Genomic DNA, 17588 nt, shown 5'->3' with positions numbered 1-17588 from the left:
AGTGGGGGCTTCTCCCAAGTGTTTTACAAAGGTGACGTGTTCTTGTGTTGTCATTAAATTTGTATGAATAACTCTATGTAATTTAGTTCACTAGGAAAATAAAACCAAGTCAATCAATTGTTTTAGTTCACATTTTAATGACTGATTTTATTTCTGTCCATCATCAATTTGATTAGTAAATAATGTAAACCAATTAAATTAGGATCATCTAAAAGAATTTATGCCTTACTTCTTTTCCCTCACTCTCACCTCCCCTTCAGTCTCTCTGAATACTCTCCCTCTGTACACATCTATAAAATTTTAAATCAGAATTTGCTGCAAGGTCAGTAATGAAGGGATTAAATTAACATAGAGTAGATTCTTTGTGATTCTAAGCCAGTAAAAAAGTAAAGATAACTGCAAGTAACAAGGTCCATGGTCTCTGATGATTGCTACCAAAACATTTTGATATTCAAAACATGCCAAGCAAGTTGTTGAGGACATGTCTCTTCAAAGCAATGTAGTGTTATATGTAGAAAATTATTGTTTAAGATATACGTCATTTACTCTCTATTTTGCTTTGGTATAATTTATCTTCAGGTTTAGATTGGTCACTGTGTCAGTATAAATTGTCAAAAAAAAAAAAAAAAACCCTCACAATTGTACAGTATTGTTTTTGTTAACTTTCAGCATAAAAAGAACAAAATTTTTAAAATTCCAAATAATGCATATAGCTAGAATATGTGAGAATTCCACATATAAACATAAACTATTTTCATAAATGAAGTTTGATTACATTTGAAAGCCTGAGGTGGTTCTAAAAAGCAAAAGCATTAAAATAGGCTTGCATGAATTACCATTATAAACAGCTAGTCTTTTTTGGATCTCTTAACCAGCAAAATAGCTATTCTAAATATAGTATACCTTTGTCCCATTTTGATTCCTCAACTCAGATGCAAACTGTCAAAGTAAAAAATAAACACAACACACCAAAAGATAAGAACAATAAGAACCATAGCAGAAAACTTTAAAAAGAATGAGAATTTCCAAAGAATTTGGAAATTGCCGATAGATAAATTAAGCCTTGAGTAATAACCTCTTATCTGATTTCAATTCCCTACTCACAAAATAATAATAATAATAATAACAATAATAATGTGTTCATGTTTTGAATAATTGATCTCTTCTTTAATTGTATTATCTCCTTGGTCAATATGTCTAAAGCCTTCCAGCTTTTCAAGGGGAACTTCAGACAAATTGCACTTGAACACAGACCTCTTAATAGTTTACTCCAAAGCCTTGCTCAAGTTCCATCTTAGTTAATTTAGAACTGGTTTCTAAGCACTTGCTGTGTTTACAGCACTGTGGTGGGTCTAACTGAAGAAAACTTGAAAGACAAGGTTACTGCTTTCCAAGAGCTCACAAATTATGGTTGGAAATAGAGTAATATTTGTATACATAATTCACATATAAGGCAATCTGGTAGATGCAACATTACATAGAGTATGTGGTGCATGATGACATATCTGTGAATGACAGTATGTATGATGGTGGTCAGATAAAATTATAATGCCATGTTTTTACTACGCCTTTTCTATGTTTAGATCAAATAGCATTTGGTACAATTGCCTACACTTTTCAGCACAGTAACATGCTGCACAGATTTGTAATCCAGGAGCAACAGGCTATAATATATAGCCTAGGTGTGTAATAGGCTATACCATCTGGTTTGTGTAAGTATACTCTATGATGTTCCCACAACAAAATCCCCATCATTAAATGACATATATCCAAAGTGTGGTAAGACTATATATATACCTTGGGAGGCCAAGGCGAGGCAGGCAGATCACCAGATGTCAGGAGTTTGGGACCAGCCTTTCCAACATGGTGAAACCCCGTCTCTACTAAAAATAATAAAAAAAAATAATAATAATTAGCCAGGCATGATGGTGGGTGCCTGTAATCCCAGATACTCGGGAGGTTGAGACAGGAGAATCTCTTGAATCCCGGAGGTGGAGGTTGCAGTGAGTCAAGATTGTGCCACTGCATCCAGCCTGGGCAACAGAATGAGACTCCATATCAAAAAATAAAATAAAAAAAGACTGCATATATACAAAGTGAGATAGGATTTAGGTGGAGGAGTATTTCTTACTCCCTAGTAGACTAGGAAATACCTCTGAGAAGTGATGGTATCTGAGGTGTGGCTTTAAGGACGGATAAACTTTCAAAAGTACAGAGGAAAAGGTGGATGAAAAAGCTTTAGTAAAAGTCTGAACTGAGAAGAGTGTGGGACACATTTGAATATATGTGAATTTTTTATAACTTCTGTATAAATACTTGTGGATGGCAACTCTTACAGCAATTACTGTGAAGGAATAATCTGGATAATGCTATACTTTATTGACTAGATAGGCAGAGGAAGATAAGAGGGTCAAGAGTTTGAAACTGAGTACTATAAGAATTAGGACCATTAACACAGAGCAGTTTAGATGGAAGATGATGAGTTCAGGGTTAGCAATATTAAGTGATAAGTGAAGATGACAATTCCAAAACGAAGTTACAGACACATACTCGAGGCCTGATTAGAACAAAAGGTGTCAGTTTGGGATTGCTAATCATACAGGAGATAATTGAGCTCCACCAGTAGATAGACTCCCAGAAGAAAATTAAAAGAAAAAACAGAAAAAAAGTCTGATTCTAGTAAAGACTAGAAACAAGCTGAGTTAATATGAGTACGCATGGTCTTACTAGAGACCAGGGGGAGGAGAGATGATTCAGAACCAAAAGTTCTGAATAAGGACTTAAGGAGAGGAATAAGATCACAGACCAAGGTTCAGGAAAATTAAAATGTAGCAGATGTCTTTGGGTTTAGTGATTAGGAGGACATTAGTGAACTTTCAAAAAACAGTTTTGAGCAAGAAGTAGTGGAAAGAAAAATACAGAAGAGAAAAGTGTAAGATACCAGAAGAGTCTCTTGGAAGAGCTTTGTTTTAAAAGAAAGTTGGGATTGCAGCAAGAGGTGGCAGCAAGAGTGATTTATTTATTTATTTAGTTAGTTATTTTTAATGCTAAGGTGAGATATGTGTCTTAATTACTGGCAGATGTAAAGAATTAGTATGGAAAAGAAAACACTGAAAATTCTCAATAGTGAGCTGATTCAGGACTCATTATTGGTGAAGGTTCAGGGAAGGGAATGTGCTTTCTTCCAGAGTGGTCCTTTTGGCACTTCTTTATGTATTTTCCTCACAGGAGACCCACCCCCACCCCCACCCCATATCAGCCATTTACACTACATCACAGAAACTGGCGCTGTTTGCAAATGAAATACTGAATAAATTCACTGAAAAGTACAGATGGGGAAGCTTTGAAAAGAAAGTAGAGGCCAGGGGCAGTGGCTCATGCTTGTAATCCCAGCACTTTGGGAGGCCAAAGCAGGTGGCACCTGAGGTCAGGAGTTTGAGACCAGCCTGACCAACATGGTGAAACCCCACCTCTGCTAAAGATACAAAAATTAGCCAGGTGTGATGGCATGCGACTGTAGTCTCAGCTACTTGGGAGACTGAGACAGGAGAATAGCTTGAGCCTGGGAGGCAGAGAGGCAGAGGTTGCAGTGAGCCAAGATTGCGCCACTGCACTCCAGCCTGCAAGAAAGAGCCAGACTCTGTCTCAAAAAAAAAAAAGTAGAAATATTTCTAGCAGAATGAGAGAGAGAGAGAGAGAAAAAAAATAAGGACAGATACTGTAACATTAAAAAGATATTATGAACCTATTGACTTCAATTTTCTTGGTAGGATTGAGGATATAATAGTGAAAAATCTTGAATGCTAGAAAAATATTGTTTTAGATATATAAAAAAGGGAACTCGCTTGATTCCTGCCCAGTAAAAAGCAGAGAGCTGTGTGAGACATGAGTGTGCTAGCCTGCAAGATGAATTTTAACATATTTTACTTTGATTTGCAAAACATGGATATATGTCAGGTACTTTTTTTTTTAGCCTTTGAGGAATCAGAAATAGACAAAACATTGGCGTCTAGCAGCATCTAATTTTTTTTTTTTTTTTTTTTTTACACCTCAGCCTTAATCATTGCTAGGATAGAGTTAAGCTTCCCCTGGCTTCTCCCTGGATAGTTAATAAATAAGGGATTTTCTTAAATTTCCCTTCGTACTTCAAAATTGTATCATATATGCATTATCACAGAATTTAAGATGCACCGTTCATATCGAATACTTGTCCTATAGAAAAATACCTTTCTTCTAGTAAATTCCAAGCCTTAATTGCATATGACTTTTTAGACGCAGCAAGAATGTCATTCAGGCTTATTTATATTACTTTATTCTCAGTAATTTTCTTTCATAATTTGTCCGCTCACTCATAGATTTCTGGCTGATTTTTCTTCCTTCTTTTTTTTAAAAGTATATAACTGTCAAATAGTAGATCATCCAAATGTAGGAAAGATGCTAAATGATAAATAAACTTCCAGCCGCATGCAAAACTCCTTTGTCTGGCAGTGTTCCCAGTAATACCAAATGAAGTTGGGATGAAATTCTCAGAAGGCAATTACTTGTTGTTTTTTCTTCATTTTTATTTTTTATTCTTGAAGGGAAGTTTTCCAGTGGGAAGTAAAAAGAGGCAACAGAAAGTATGCTTTTTTTTTTTTTTTTTTTTTTTTGAGACGGAGTCTGGCCCAGTGCCCAGGCTGGAGTGCAGTGGCGCGATCGCTCACGGCAACCTCCGCCTCCCGGGTTCACGCCATTCTCCTGCCTCAGCCTCCTAAGGAGCTGGGACTACAGGCGCCCGCCACCACGCCCAGCTAATTTTTGTATTTTTAGTAGAGACGGGGTTTCACCATTTTGGGCAGCATGGTTTCAATCTCTTGACCTCGTGATCCGCCCGCCTCGGCCTTCCTAAGTGCTGGGATTACAGGCGTGAGCCACTGCGCCCGGCCACCTTTTTTGTTTTTGAAAAGCTTAAAAATGGTAGGAGGCGATTCCAAGGGGCCAATAATTTACTTCTCACCTAGTGGAGGTTCCTTGTGGAAAAGATTAGTTCGATTTGTGAATTTGTAAACATCCTAACATTTTAATATACTTGGAACCCTCAGGCCTTTATTTACCAATAGTGAAAAACTAGCAAGTTTTTAGTTATTTAGTACATTATAGGTATTTTGACTACCAGCTAGACTTTATTAGCTGGACTTAAAAGTACTTACAAGAAACAAATTTTTGTGTTGTCCATCTGGTTTTCAAATGATTGAAGTCTTTCTTTAGATAATAAAATTCTGGTTTGTATGATTCTAAATAATTCAAGTATTAAGTGTAAAATATAGGAAGATAGTTGAGTATTCCGATGTAAAAAAAGTTATTAAATGCATTAGACTATCAGTATGCTTTAAAATGACCCATGGCCTATTTTGGAGCATGTCTTTAGTGGTTTAACAAGTCCTGGAGGCAACAAATTGTAAAAATTCTAGACTAAAAGCAATTGCCTAGATCAGTTAGTCTTTATATCATAATGTTAAGTCTCAATGATGAATTCTGATGAGGAGTCATTGTGCTTTACTTTTTTGTCCGTAATTTCAAGGGAATGGATCTGATAGTGATAGCTACTGAAGTTGATTAACCTAATCATTTGCCTACTAATGGCCTGATTCAGTGACAGGTCACTTCTTTTCTAGGTTAAATCATTTGTTTTTGATAAGAGAATGTGGAGAGTAATTTAAATGCCTTTTCAGATTTATCTGGAGTAATGCCATATATATTTATTGAAGTTAATTCCTTTTAATACATTTTAGAAAGATGACCAGCCATATTTCCCAGGAATTTGTTGCAAGGGATTAATGTGAGCAGATTGGGAGCTCATTATTACATCTCCCAAATGTCTGACATGTTACCAGGGAATAATTTATGCCCTGGAGCTAGCTGCCAGTGCCACTTTTTCTACAAACATAGTGTCTTTCACTTGCATTTCTTCCTCCTTTTTCATTTTTCCATATATCAACCTAACAACACTTAATATTCGTTCAGAAATTGTTCCAATAATTCTTTAATTTATGGCAGCTCTCCAAAGACAGTTTGGTTTTGGGGTTTTTCGTTTGCTTGTTGTTTTGAGAAATTTGTTTACATTTTGCTTATACTAACAGGGACCACACAAAACGTATTTGCCTAGGGTCTCAGTTATTGTAAGGATGGCCTTGTCATTGCATGTAATAGTGACAGGAAAGGACCTAAATACCATATGTATCTTCTCCATTAGATCTTCCTCTAGATATTTAAAATTTTATCCTTTAGTCAGTTCTGCACTGTTGGACAGTTGTTTTATACTCTTCCCCCACTCTTTGAAATTGCTTTTATTTAGTTACTGTTGAGTATTATGTCTTTAGTTTGCACTGATAAACTACAGGACAGAGTTTTTAGCAAATCTATCATAGTAGGGATATTGTTGACAATGTCCACAGCGCACACAGTGTCAAGAGGACGGGGAGACATTTCTCTTTGTCCTCAGAGAAGGGAAAACAGTGTTTCTCTCTAACAACTGAACCCACTAGTATATTATTTGTCCAGCATCCCTGGTCTCCACCTAGTAGAGGCCAGAAACAACACCCCCAGTCCCCAAGTTGGGATAAGAAAAATGTCTCCAGACATTGTCAAATGTCCCCTGGGAGGCAACTTTGCTTCTAGTTGAAAACCCCTGAAATTACCGCATAATTTCATTGCCAGGTGTATGGAACATAGTAAATAAATATTTAGTGATTAATCTTAACACTTTATATAGGAAAATGAGAATATGCTTTTTCAAAGCATTTATGCTTGCAGGTTCTCAGGTTTCATCTTTAAGTCTATCAAATAAAAATTTTAAAGAACATATTCATTTCACCCTGAAGTAGTTTTCTCATAGTGGAATTATGTCCAAGAAATCTAATGGTTGAGTGTAGGGGAGGAATGCACTCTTCCCACACTTATATGTTCGAGTGATTCGCAGGAGGAAGGAGAGTTTGGCTCTGTCCTCACAGTGCTTTCATGGAACACGTGTTTCAGGGAAACTGATGGATGACCTTGGTTAAGTCACTCTTTATTACGGGCCCTGGTCTCTTAAAAGAATATTGATGAACAGGAATCAAATCCACAGAAATAAAAGGGAAAATTGCCACTGGCATTTATGCTTTTATTGTTTTCCCCATGTTTATAGATTAGTAGACATGTTGTTTAATACTTATTGAATGACCCTCTTATGTTGGGGCCTGTGGACATCATTCCCATGAGATGGGCACTACCTTGTGTTTGTTTAGCCAAATCACAACCTGTGGTACTTCATTTGAAACGAAACAAAGAAATCAAATAAACGACCACTGATAATAGATATTTATCTGCAGGGACTGCAAATAGTTTACAAAATAGTCAATTTTACTAAGTGTACAAAAGCATATTTTGAGAGAAATAAAAACAAAAATAATACCTATCACTTTAAGCCACAAATAGTTTCTGACCAATGCTGCAGTTGTGACTTTTATTATATTCTTTCCCCCAGATATCTTGTTGTAAACATTAAGAAAATTAATGCAAATATTTTGCATGGACGTTCCTCTAAACATACACATTCTCAAAATTTTCCAACTCTCAAGTTTTGCCTTCCACTTGAGAGAATAACAGAAGAAAAATATACTAACTTGATAACAGTTAACTTTATCTTTGAATTGCAGTATCTGACAAAGGGAAATCATTTTTATCTCACGCTGGGTGACTTTATGCCATCTGTAGCATTTAGTAAGATCTTGTTTTTTATTAATCCTGACAACATACTCTAAAAGGGAAGTTTTGTGGGTGGACTTTTTATTTTTACTCCACTTATAGATAAAACTGATAAAAAAAGATTGTGCCAAAAATAATGAGGTTCTCATAGAAGATTGAAATCTAAGACTAGGATGTATTAACTAGAACAAATAATTAGATTCAGAGGTAAGTAAAGGTGATATAGGGTGGAGGAGGTTATATGGTAGTAAGGACAGTTAACTAGAGAGGGTGAATTGAGGCAAAGAAACTGGAAAATGGTTGATCTTTTAAGATGAATATTAACATCCATTTTCATATACTAACAAAAAAACACAGGATATAGGCTTTTAGTACATGCTTGAGACAATTTTTTTTTAATTTGGAGAAATTGAATGTTTTAATTTCTTATTAGTACATATCCAGGCTATATGTATAAATATGTATTTCTAATAGCATTAACATTTATGGTACAGGAATTTTTCTTTATAGCCATTCTAGGGAACAAACTAAAATGTTGTTTAATAGCATTCCCCATAAGATTTTATATTCTCATCAAAGGTACTGATTTTCTTAAAAGGTTTTACCTTGGGAGAACAAAGATGGCCTAGCAGTTATGTTGTCAACCTTAAGTGATTGTCCCATTTTATGTAAAATTCAGCCATCGTGTAAACATAAGTAAACCCAAAGTTAGCAGGGCTGATAACTACAAAGAAAAAGCCTGGAATAATATTAGCGGTATTAATGAACTAAAATGATCTTAAAAGTCACACAAATGAAGCTTCTTGTTAGATTTGATTTTCTAGATCATAGAATTTTTGTTTTTGTTTTTTTCCCCTTGTTGGGTGGTGATGCATTGTGTAATAAGCAATTCTTGGAAAACTCTTAAGTGTTACAAGTTAAAGCTTATTCTTACTGGAAATCTGCAGGTTATCAAACTTGCATCAAAACCGTTTCCTTGCTGAGTTCTATGGTGTTGTGTTTAAATACATCTGGGTAACAGTTTCCACTTGGATCTCTACAACTATTTCAATTTGACAATTTTGTAATCATATTCTTTGTTTTCAAATCATTTTAACCCTGATTTTAGAGAAAGTTGTTTACATAGTATCAGCGATACACACTTAAAAGAGTATTTTTTTTTAATTTATTTATTATTATTATACTTTAGGTTGTAGGGTACATGTGCATAACGTGCAGGTTTGTTACATATGTATACTTGTGCCTTGTTGGTGTGCTGCACCCATCAACTCGTCATTTACATCAGGTATAACTCCCAATGCAATCCCTCCCCCCTCTCCCCCCCCTCCCCATGATAGGCCCCTGTGTGAGTTGTTCCCCTTCCTGAGTCCAAGTGATCTCATTGTTCAGTTCCCACCTATGAGTGAGAACATGCGGTGTTTGGTTTTCTGTTCTTGTGATAGTTTGCTAAGAATGATGGTTTCCAGCTGCATCCATGTCCCTACAAAGGACACAAACTCATCCTTTTTGATGGCTGCATAGTATTCCATGGTGTATATGTGCCACATTTTCTTAATCCAATCTGTCACTGATGGACATTTGGGTTGGTTCCAAGTCTTTGCTATTGTGAATAGTGCCGCAATAAACATACGTGTGCATGTGTCTTTATAGCAGCATAATTTATAATCCTTTGGGTATATACCCAGTAATGGGATGGCTGGGTCATATGGTACATCTAGTTCTAGATCCTTGAGGAATCGCCATACTGTTTTCCGTAATGGTTGAACTAGTTTACAATCCCACCAACAGTGTAAAAGTGTTCCTATTTCTCCACATCCTCTCCAGCACCTGTTGTTTCCTGACTTTTTAATGATCGCCATTCTAACTGGTGTGAGATGGTATCTCATTGTGGTTTTGATTTGCATTTCTCTGATGGCCAGTGATGATGAGCATTTTTTCATGTGTCTGTTGGCTGTATGAATGTCTTCTTTTGAGAAATGTCTGTTCATATCCTTTGCCCACTTTTTGATGGGGTTGTTTGTTTTTTTCTTGTAAATTTGTTTGAGTTCTTTGTAGGTTCTGGATATTATCCCTTTGTCAGATGAGTAGATTGCAAAAATTTTCTCCCATTCTGTAGGTTGCCTGTTCACTCTGATGGTAGTTTCTTTTGCTGTGCAGAAGCTCTTTAGTTTAATGAGATCCCATTTGTCAATTTTGGCTTTTGCTGCCATTGCTTTTGGTGTTTTAGACATGAAGTCTTTGCCCATGCCTATGTCCTGAATGGTACTACCTAGGTTTTCCTCTAGGATTTTTATGGTATTAGGTCTAACATTTAAGTCTCTAATCCATCTTGAATTAATTTTCGTATAAGGAGTAAGGAAAGGATCCAGTTTCAGCTTTCTACTTATGGCTAGCCAATTTTGCCAGCACCATTTATGAAATAGGGAATCCTTTCCCCATTTCTTGTTTCTCTCAGGTTTGTCAAAGATCAGATGGCTGTAGATGTGTGGTATTATTTCTGAGGACTCGGTTCTGTTCCATTGGTCTATATCTCTGTTTTGGTACCAGTACCATGCTGTTTTGGTTACTGTAGCCTTGTAGTATAGTTTGAAGTGAGGTAGCGCGATGCCTCCAGCTTTGTTCTTTTGACTTAGGATTGTCTTGGAGATGCGGGCTCTTTTTTGGTTCCATATGAACTTTAAAGCAGTTTTTTCCAATTCTGTGAAGAAACTCATTGGTAGCTTGATGGGGATGGCATTGAATCTATAAATTACCTTGGGCAGTATGGCCATTTTCACGATACTGATTCTTCCTATCCATGAGCATGGTATGTTCTTCCATTTGTTTGTGTCCTCTTTTATTTCACTGAGCAGTGGTTTGTAGTTCTCCTTGAAGAGGTCCTTTACATCCCTTGTAAGTTGGATTCCTAGGTATTTGATTCTCTTTGAAGCAATTGTGAATGGAAGTTCATTCCTGATTTGGCTCTGTGTTTGTCTGTTACTGGTGTATAAGAATGCTTGTGATTTTTGCACATTAATTTTGTATCCTGAGACTTTGCTGAAGTTGCTTATCAGCTTAAGGAGATTTTGGGCTGAGACAATGGGGTTTTCTAAATATACAATCATGTCATCTGCAAACAGGGACAGTTTGACTTCTTCTTTTCCTAACTGAATACCCTTGATTTCTTTCTCTTGCCTGATTGCCCTAGCCAGAACTTCCAACACTATGTTGAATAGGAGTGGTGAGAGAGGGCATCCCTGTCTTGTGCCAGTTTTCAAAGGGAATTTTTCCAGTTTTTGCCCATTCAGTATGATATTGGCTGTGGGTTTGTCATAAATAGCTCTTATTATTTTGAGGTACGTTCCATCAATACCGAATTTATTGAGCGTTTTTAGCATGAAGGGCTGTTGAATTTTGTCAAAAGCCTTTTCTGCATCTATTGAGATAATCATGTGGTTCTTGTCTTTGGTTCAGTTTATATGCTGGATTATGTTTATTGATTTGCGAATGTTGAACCAGCCTTGCATCCCAGGGATGAAGCCCACTTGATCATGGTGGATAAGCTTTTGGATGTGTTCCTGAATCCGGTTTGCCAGTATTTTATTGAGGATTTTTGCATCGATGTTCATCAGGGATATTGGTCTAAAATTCTCTTTTTTTGTTGTGTCTCTGCCAGGCTTTGGTATCAGGATGATGTTGGCCTCATAAAATGAGTTAGGGAGGATTCCCTCTTTTTCTATTGATTGGAATAGTTTCAGAAGGAATGGTACCAGCTCCTCCTTGTACCTCTGGTAGAATTCAGCTGTGAATCCATCTGGTCCTGGACTTTTTTTGGTTGGTAGGCTATTAATTATTGCCTCAATTTCAGAGCCTGCTATTGGTCTATTCAGGGATTCAACTTCTTCCTGGTTTAGTCTTGGAAGAGTGTAAGTGTCCAGGAAATTATCCATTTCTTCTAGATTTTCCAGTTTATTTGCGTAGAGGTGTTTATAGTATTCTCTGATGGTAGTTTGTATTTCTGTGGGGTCGGTGGTGATATCCCCTTTATCATTTTTAATTGCGTCGATTTGATTCTTCTCTCTTTTCTTCTTTATTAGTCTTGCTAGCGGTCTGTCAATTTTGTTGATCTTTTCAAAAAACCAACTCCTGGATTCATTGATTTTTTGGAGAGTTTTTTGTGTCTCTATCTCCTTCAGTTCTGCCCTGATCTTAGTTATTTCTAGCCTTCTGCTAGCTTTTGAATGTGTTTGCTCTTGCTTCTCTAGTTCTTTTAATTGCGATGTTAGAGTGTCAATTTTAGATCTTTCCTGCTTTCTCTTGTGGGCATTTAGTGCTATAAATTTCCCTCTACACACTGCTTTAAATGTGTCCCAGAGATTCTGGTATGTTGTATCTTTGTTCTCATTGGTTTCAAAGAACATCTTTATTTCTGCCTTCATTTCGTTATGTACCCAGTAGTCATTCAGGAGCAGGTTGTTCAGTTTCCATGTAGTTGAGCGGTTTTGATTGAGTTTCTTAGTCCTGAGTTCTAGTTTGATTGCACTGTGGTCTGAGAGACAGTTTGTTATAATTTCTGTTCTTGTACATTTGCTGAGGAGTGCTTTACTTCCAATTACGTGGTCGATTTTGGAGTAAGTACGATGTGGTGCTGAGAAGAATGTATATTCTGTTGATTTGGGGTGGAGAGTTCTATAGATGTCTATTAGGTCTGCTTGCTGCAGAGATGAGTTCAATTCCTGGATATCCTTGTTAACTTTCTGTCTCGTTGATCTGTCTAATGTTGACAGTGGAGTGTTGAAGTCTCCCATTATTATTGTATGGGAGTCTAAGTCTCTTTGTAAGTCTCTAAGGACTTGCTTTATGAATCTGGGTGCTCCTGTATTGGGTGCATATATATTTAGGATAGTTAGCTCTTCCTGTTGAATTGATCCCTTTACCATTATGTAATGGCCTTCTTTGTCTCTTTTGATCTTTGATGGTTTAAAGTCTGTTTTATCAGAGACTAGTATTGCAACCCCCGCTTTTTTTTGTTCTCCATTTGCTTGGTAAATCTTCCTCCATCCCTTTATTTTGAGCCTATGTATGTCTCTGCGTGTGAGATGGGTCTCCTGAATACAGCAGACTGATGGGTCTTGACTCTTTATCCAGTTTGCCAGTCTGTGTCTTTTAATTGGAGCATTTAGTCCATTTACATTTAAGGTTAAGATTGTTATGTGTGAACTTGATCCTGCCATTATGATATTAACTGGTTATTTTGCTCGTTAGTTGATGCAGTTTCTTCCTAGCCTTGATGGTCTTTACATTTTGGCATGTTTTTGCAATGGCTGGTACCGGTTGTTCCTTTCCATGTTGAGTGCTTCCTTCAGGGTCTCTTGTAAGGCAGGCCTAGTGGTGACAAAATCTCTAAGCATTTGCTTATCTGTAAAGGATTTTATTTCTCCTTCACTTATGAAACTTAGTTTGGCTGGATATGAAATTCTGGGTTTAAAATTCTTTTCTTTAAGAATGTTGAATATTGGCCCCCACTCTCTTCTGGCTTGGAGAGTTTCTGCCGAGAGATCTGCTGTTAGTCTGATGGGCTTCCCTTTGTGGGTAACCCGACCTTTCTCTCTGGCTGCCCTTAAAATTTTTTCCTTCATTTCAACTTTGGTGAATCTGGCAATTATGTGTCTTGGAGTTGCTCTTCTCGAGGAGTATCTTTGTGGCGTTCTCTGTTATTTCCTGGATTTGAATGTTGGCCTGCCCTACTAGGTTGGGGAAGTTCTCCTGGATGATATCCTGAAGAGTGTTTTCCAACTTGGTTCCATCTTCCCCCTCACTTTCAGGCACCCCAATCAGACGTAGATTTGGTCTTTTTACATAATCCCATACTTCTTGCAGGCTTTGTTCATTTCTTTTTCTTCTTTGTTCTTTTGGTTTCTCTTCTTGCTTCATTTCATTCATTTGATCCTCAATTGCTGATACTCTTTCTTCCAGTTGATCGAGTCGGTTACTGAAGCTTGTGCATTTGTCACGTATTTCTCGTGTCATGGTTTTCATCTCTTTCATTTCGTTTATGACCTTCTCTGCATTAATTACTCTAGCCATCAATTCTTCCACTTTTTTTTCAAGATTTTTAGTTTCTTTGCACTGGGTACGTAATTCCTCCTTTAGCTCTGAGAAGTTTGATGGACTGAAGCCTTCTTCTCTCATCTCGTCAAAGTCATTCTCCGTCCAGCTTTGATCCATTGCTGGCGATGAGCTGCGCTCCTTTGCCGGGGGAGATGTGCTCTTATTTTTTGAATTTCCAGCTTTTCTGCCCTGCTTTTTCCCCATCTTTGTGGTTTTATCTGCCTCTGGTCTTTGATGATGGTGATGTACTGATGGGGTTTTGGTGTAGGTGTCCTTCCTGTTTGATAGTTTTCCTTGTAACAGTCAGGACCCTCAGCTGTAGGTCTGTTGGAGATTGCTTGAGGTCCACTCCAGACCCTGTTTGCCTGGGTATCAGCAGCAGAGGCTGCAGAAGATAGAATATTTCTGAACAGCGAGTGTACCTGTCTGATTCTTGCTTTGGAAGCTTCCTCTCAGGGGTGTACTCCACCCTGTGAGGTGTGGGGTGTCAGACTGCCCCTAGTGGGGGATGTCTCCCAGTTAGGTTACTCAGGGGTCAGGGACCCACTTGAGCAGGGAGTCTGTCCCTTCTCAGATCTCAACCTCCGTGTTGGGAGATCCACTGCTCTCTTCAAAACTGTCAGACAGAGTCGTTTGCATCTGCAGAGGTTTCGGCTGTGTTTGTTATTGCCCTGTCCCCAGAGGTGGAGTCTACAGAGACAGGCAGGTTTCCTTGAGCTGCTGTGAGCTCCACCCAGTTCGAGCTTCCCAGCAGCTTTGTTTACCTACTTAAGCCTCAGCAATGGCGGGCGCTCCTCCCCCAGCCTCGCTGCTGCCTTGCCGGTAGATCACAGACTGCTGTGCTAGCAATGAGGGAGGCTCCGTGGGTGTGGGACCCTCCCGGCCAGGTGTGGGATATGATCTCCTGGTGTGCCTGTTTGCTTAAAGCGCAGTATTGGGGTGGGAGTTACCCGATTTTGCAGGTGTTGTGTGTCTCAGTTCCCCTGGCTAGGAAAAGGGATTCCCTTCCCCCTTGCGCTTCCCAGGTGAGGCGATGCCTTGCCCTGCTTCAGCTCTCGCTGGTCAGGCTGCAGCAGCTGACCAGCACCGATCGTCCGGCACTCCCCAGTGAGATGAACCCAGTACTTCAGTTGAAAATGCAGAAATCACTGGTCTTCTGTGTCGCTCGCGCTGGGAGTTGGAGACTGGAGCTGTTCCTATTCGGCCATCTTGCTCCAGTGCCTCAAGAGTATTTTTTTTTTTTAAGTTTGGGAGAAAAAACTTCTCAGAAAATTGTGGGTGAGACAAATAGATGGAGTAGAAATCGCAAAAATAAACTACATCATGATGAAGTGCAAACAGATGTAAAAGCTCTAGTTCTCAAGACTGGGAGCAGAGGAATGGAAAGAAGTTGTCTGTCAAAGATGATGATTGGGAAATATAGAAAAGACCATCTCATGAAGCAAAAAGAACATGGCCATTGAAGCCATATTGAAGTTAGAAACACGCAGTGAATTTTTTTTTTTTTTTTTTTTGATACTGGGAATGAATGATGATTTGGGGGATTGACAGGTCTTAACTCCACCTTTACTGGTTATTGTCCCTATTCAGTTTTACGGTGACTTAGTGCCATAACTGTGGTGACATTTCTCTTCTGGTACCTCGAAAATATGGTAGTATATGCACGATTATTGCATTTTTAGGCCTTTGCATGAGTTTTTAAAGAGTATTCCAATTAACTATATATTTATGAAATGTAATCCTAGGACAATTTAGTTTTCTTTTTCGTGGAGAAATACAGCATGACTTTAAATAAGTTTTGCTAAATAGTAAAATTGCAGCAGCCAGTTTTGTTTTATACTGATTATGGCAACCCTGTGTATAGTGAATTTTTAATTAATATTTCTAAAATAAAGGAAAGCGTTATAATTTAGGAACTTAGAGTTTCATTTATTCATGTAAACTTTGCTGAACCCGTGTGTCTTGAGGAACTCTGTTAATCCATAATAAAATATAGCAGCCCTTGAGGAATTAGCGAAATTATATCTAAAGCATAAATAATAAAGCCAAAAAGCCTTTTGTTTTATTTATTCTATTCCCCTGCTTTCAGGCTTTTCTGTTTCTAAAACATTACAGGTAAGTTGAGATCCCCTCATTTTAATGATACCTTATTGTAGGATAGCATATTATTACTTTGACTGTAAACTGAAATTGCTGGATGAGGAATAATTTGTCATGTTGTCATTACTTAAGGAGTAGATAGTATTTAAATATTGACTTTTCATACAGGAATATGTGTTCTCATTCTCTAGGCATATGACCACTCCCCCCTATTCCTCCCTTTTTTTTTTTTTTTTTTTTTTTCCTTATCACATGGAACTTTTGAGCTCAGAAGTGATTCTGTCTCATGCAGCTTAGGGATCTGAAATTTACATAAGGACTTTAATAGAAGCTTATGACACATGATATGACCAGGCTTTTCACTATTTTTTGCCATTTATTTGGCTTAAAATCAATGGAACAAACTGAACTTGGCATTACTATTTCTGTTCAAAAAGAAGAAAAATATATAATTTAACTGTTTTTTATGTTTTGGTCTTGGCACTGTGGCTTTTGTTTATGGAAAAAGACAGGAGAGGAAAAAAGCATTATTTTAACTTCACATGATAAATAATCATACCCAACTGAGATTTCCTTAAAAAGTATTTGTTCGTTTTTCTTATTACAATGAGTATTGCTCGTAATTCAGTGCAAGTTTGAAATGATATAATGGTAATATCTTCTTTAAATAGCATTACTGGTTTAAGTGTATCACTAACATCATAACTTTATAGAGATATTCCAGGAGAATTCATCTAGTTTCTGTACTTATTTATGAATAAGAGACGCTTATGTATTATGGATGTTATTTCTTCTTGACAAATTCTATTAGCATAAAAGAAAAGCATTAATATTTATGTTTAATAAAAGTAATAACATTTAACATTAAGTTCCTTTATAAGTGCTTTATGGACATTATTAACTAATTTAAAACATCAACTATTTTTATCTGGAGTGAATTTCTGCCAATATTAATTCGGAAGAAATAGGGATATAAATAGCGTCTATGGCTTCCAAATGTTTTAAAGACCTTCTATGTTCATCATTTTATGCATTGGTGGTTGTGGAACTTTAATCAGTGGATACAGCATAGAAAGTCAACAATTTTGGGGGGAATGAACAGTGTTACACATATTATATGCATGGCTAGAAGCATACGAGAGGCTCTCATTTGTTATACTAGATATCAATTGCTTGCAGCTGTCTCTTCGTGTGACACAACATTTCAAACATACAGCACAGTACAGTGAATAATATACAAAAGCTAGGTTGATTTAATGAATATTAAAATGTTCTATATTTGACACGGTATTTTTGTTGATAGCTAGAAAATTGCGTAGAAATAATCTCATTTTTCATAATGTATACATTATTCCCATTAATAGATATATACTTTGTTAAATGTATTTTACGATGTTTGACCTTATGGGAATTTAGAGAATATGGGTAAAGAAGTAGTTTAGAGAGTATGGAAAAGAATTAGAGAAAATGGAAAGGATTAATTTTCAAAGAGACAAGCAAAATTGGTTGATGTTAATTTTTAAAGGCTGGGTACATTGATAAGTGCGGATACAAGTAATATATATTTTATTACCACTTGGAAAAAACTGACATATAGTCACCACATTAATGAACATGTATGTATAAATGGGTTATTCTAAATGAATGTGTTGTCATAAGCATGCCTTATATTA

General features: G+C 37.1%; 1 protein-coding gene across 4 annotated transcripts in view; it reads left to right on the top strand.

The window, feature by feature from the left end:
* Positions 1–17588, top strand: part of LOC105481259 (phosphodiesterase 3A) — a 312844-nt gene that overhangs the window by 185407 nt on the left and 109849 nt on the right. The window lies entirely within an intron of this gene.

This window comes from Macaca nemestrina, chromosome 10 (genome assembly GCF_043159975.1).
Source record: "Macaca nemestrina isolate mMacNem1 chromosome 10, mMacNem.hap1, whole genome shotgun sequence".
NCBI lineage: Eukaryota > Metazoa > Chordata > Mammalia > Primates > Cercopithecidae > Macaca > Macaca nemestrina.
The sequence above is the reverse complement of the archived record's forward strand: the minus strand, read 5'-3'. Positions and strand labels throughout refer to the sequence as shown.